Genomic DNA, 4,438 nt, shown 5'->3' with positions numbered 1-4,438 from the left:
ATATGGATGTAAAGCAAATGTAGACATCCGTCCCTGGAGTTTCCATAGACATGGGAATATCGGCCCTGTGCACGTTTCACTCACACCTGGACAACCAGTGGGAAAACCCTCTCTTTTTTCTACCATTGCAAGGGAGCCCAAATCTCTACGCTGCCGCAGGTCCAAACAAGGAAAACAAGAAAACAGAGAAGAGGAAAGAGGGCAGCTAAGAGCAAACTCAAGGGTCTAAGTCCTCTAATCTCTGAGTAGCCTCTTCAGTCACTGAATTTTAAAATGAAATTTGATTTTGCCAGTGTTTAGAATTTTCACGTAAATGAAAAAAAAAAAAATTGGTCTCTTCGCTCCATCTAGCGTTGCATCTTGAAATGACATGCTGCCCGACGCCTCTCACAACCCGAAAGAGCTGCAGTGATCACAGCCACAGAACCGGAAGTTGAATGAGGGACACGGTCGGATGAGCCTCTTCTATTGCGTAACCCCGAGAAGTGCCCCGAATTAGATCGTGCATTCCACGCACCAGATGACTTTTCTCCATGGTGTCCAAGGATATCCCCAAATCTGAGGCAAGGCAGTAACTGTGATCCAGTTACTGACTTGGAAGTTCAGATATAGGACACGACTCTAGCTCCCAGTGCGATGAGAATAAACAAAGCCTGCAGGTTAACTTGAACATCAGCAACTACATGGTAGACTATAGAGAATTATGTGTAATTCTAGAAGGAAGGAAGAAAGGGAGGAGATATAGCATATCATACCTATGTATATAACCGTATCTGGTAAAAACTAACGAATACACTGAGTAAAATACAGAGTCATAAGGCTATTTAACTGTAATAAGCATATTGCTAAAAAGTATTAAATAGGAAAGTAAAATTATCACCAAGAGATACTAATAATAGTAATGACCATTCACTGAATATTTACTATATGCCAGACGTGCACATACACTATTTGATTTAATCCTTACAATGGTCCTCTAAAGTAGGCATCACTATAACTGTTATTCAGGTGTAGAAATTAAGGCCACCCAAGGTCACACATAGTCATTAACTGACAGAGCCATGATGCGAACCTCAATCTTTCTGATTGAGGTTACAAAACTCTGGTTTTCACTGCTGTGCTATGCTGCCTCCTTCTGTCAGAAATGCTTTACATTCATGACTAAGTATAAATCTAAAAACTCAACTTCCTCTTTATCTGTTTCCTATTTCCTTAATCTGTTACCTATCCTTTTCATTAGACTAGTATAAAACTATATCCAGAAGTGATCATTTGATGTCGTGAAGAGTGCAACGCAGCTGAAATGATCATTGAAAACTTGGACCGCACCTAAATTGTGAGGCAAAGGAAGAATATTTTCATAACTTCGTATCCCATTTGCACATGCCGAGGTGCAGATCTCTGCATCTGAGTGGCTGGTAGTACCAGGAACTAACATTATCAACACATCAATCGTGTGAGAAGCAGGTACCTTACAAATGAGTCTTTTCTCCAGAAACCTTGACTCACTGACCCCACGAAGCAACAGCAGATCTGCAGTCTCAACACAAAAGAGAAGACTGTCAAATTCTCTCCTTGCTTAGCAAATTAGCCAATTCCTAAGGATCTTGTCCCTTTTGCTATGCCTCATCAAGAACTTTCCAAAAACGTAACCCAAAAAATGGGAGAAATGTTCTCTCAAGTTTCATTTGATTGGTTCACAAGCACTCTTTAAATGGTCTTAAGTTAATTACATTCCTGCTGAGAAGAATTTTATTCTATACATGGGCCAACCATTCCATAAGGCTCTGGGTCATTAAACCCCTCAAATTTGGGGGAAAAAAAGAAACATTTTCTCTGTGAATGGACGTAAAAGAGCATTGGGCCAAAGTAGCATTTGTTTAGGTCTCCAGAGCGTCCTAGAATAGTTTGATTTAGGATTAAAGTATGTTTATTGCTAAAGTAGTCAAGCTTGATAGTAGAACTTTTATGGCAGCGAAATGTTAAAAGATCTCATCTATCTCTTCTAAAACTTTATAGTTGATTTTTCTCATACTTTAAGGATAAAGACATTGGTAAATTCAAGTCAGCAAGAAAACAAAGAAAGGTTTATTTCTTTAATATTCCTGGGTTTATATGAGGGGGAATTTTAGGGATCTGGCTGAATGTAAACGTCCACATCCATAAGCTGAAAGTTTACTTAGGTTTGTCAAATGCCACATCCCTCTACTTTCTTCTGCGTGGATGCTGATATGATGCTGGTCTTATGGGTGTTGGTAGCTTACCTTCACCCTCTGATACTTTGCCAACTGGTTTTGCTTTTGATGCGGTCCGTGGATTTGGGGTTTTGCTACCTAATTGCTCTATCTGCTTTCGATGTGATGATTCAGGGAGAGTCAAATACTCTCTGCTGCCACTGCCATATCTTCAAAGGCTGTGCATCTTAATATTCATTCTTTATTACAGAAACAGAGCATGGGCATGATAAAAGTTTAAACAACATGGAAGAGTTTACCATGAAAATTAAATCCTTTTTCCTTTCCATACATACCTGGAGTTTTCCCACCCCAGCTCTCTGGAAGTAACTACTATTCACAGAACCTTATGTAACTTTCTAGACCTTTTCTAAGAATATAAAAGAATATAGTTTAGAGATATAGGTCTTTTTTCTCTTTTTACACAAATGGGGTCAAACTATACATTATTTTGCAATTTGGCTATATCACTTAACAACATAACTTGAAAATCTTTCTAAAATGGTAAATGTATATATACCTACCTCATTTTTTTTTTATACCTACCTCATTTTTAACTGCTCTGCAAGTATTCTGTTTATTGAGTTAGCAAACAGTATTGGTCAATACCCTATTGGTACAGTGAAAGTTTTTTTAACATAATGTTTTCATCGTTTTGGAGAGTGTATTTAGGAGCCAAATTCCCTGAATGAAATTAAGGAGTATGGAGTGGAAAAGCCTTTCTAAGCAAGAAACAAAATTCAGACATTGTGAACAGATGGATAAGTATGATTTTACTAAACTTTTTTATGGCCTAAAACAACACTCAAAAAAAAAAATCAAAAGACAGATAACAAACCAGGCAAAAATGACAGGGTGTATAACAAAAAGTTAATTTTCTTAATATTAAAAAACTTACAAGGGAGTTCCCTGGCAGTCCAGTAGTTAGGACTCAGCGCTTTCACTGCTGGGGGCCCAGGTTCAATATCTGGTGGGGAAACTAAATCCCACAAGCCACACAGCACAGCCAAAAACAACAAAAAGCAAAAAAAAAACAACAACAAAAAAATGAAAACAAACAAAAACTTACAAGTAATAAGAAAAATATGTAAAAACAGTAGGAAAACTGGAAAAAGACAATCAGATACTTTAGTGAAAAACAAATACAAGTAAACAAAGATGAAAAAATGCTCAGCTTCACTCATAACATTTCAAATACACCATCAAACAGCAAGATGCTATTTTCCATTTATCAAATTGTCAAAGTTTAAGTATCCTTGAGACTATCTGAAAGCAGGAGCTCTCAAGATCTATTTGGCAGGAATATAATATGGTGATTGATATGACATTTTGGATGAAGATTGAACGATAACTATCAATGTTAACGGCATACCCTTACTTTTAAAACATACACTTTTAAGTCTCTTAATATCTTCAAGTAGAGTCTTTATCAGTGATATCTCCTTAACCAATCTCCCCTTTGATGTGCTGGTGGTGTGCCCTGGGACATATGGGCACTGGCTATAACAGTATCTGAGTGCCACCAGATGGTGATTTTACAGATAAAATCAGGTACTATTTTCCTAGACTGTATCTATGCCTACTCCTCGAGAAACGCGACAGTGTTAATCTGATGCAATTCTTCTTACGTGCTAACAAGCTGTTGTACAAAATTAATTTGTTTTGAGTGTTCAAAACTCAGAGGTACAGCCTATCTAGTTTTCTTATAAGCATTACTTGATTTATCTTAATAGTAAAAACAATAGCTATAATTTATTGAGTACACTCTATGTGCCAAACAGTTAGTTTAACTATCCCTAATCTTCACAATAATTCTGTCAGTTGGTTACATTGTCTCTAATTGACAGAGGAGGAAATTCGTGCTCAGATGAAAAAAATTGCCAAAGATCATAAAGCTAGTAAATGGCTGAGTCACGATTTGAATTTAGGTTTGATTAGCTCCAAAGTATCACACCATATTTGCCTTTCTCAATAGTTGGGAATCATATTTTGGAACTCACATGTGGTAAGATATCTACTTTTGTTATTGGTTAGACTTACTAAGTTTTTTATTCTTTTTGATGCTATTGTGAATGAAATTTTTTTCTTTTTTTTTTTTTTGGCCTCGTGGCTCGCGGGATCTTAGTTCCCCAACCAGGGATTGAACCCGCACCCTTGGCAGTGAAAGAGAGGAGTCCTAACCACTGGACCACCAGGGAATTCCC

This window comes from Balaenoptera acutorostrata, chromosome 21 (genome assembly GCF_949987535.1).
Source record: "Balaenoptera acutorostrata chromosome 21, mBalAcu1.1, whole genome shotgun sequence".
Classification (NCBI taxonomy): domain Eukaryota; kingdom Metazoa; phylum Chordata; class Mammalia; order Artiodactyla; family Balaenopteridae; genus Balaenoptera; species Balaenoptera acutorostrata.
The sequence above is the reverse complement of the archived record's forward strand: the minus strand, read 5'-3'. Positions refer to the sequence as shown.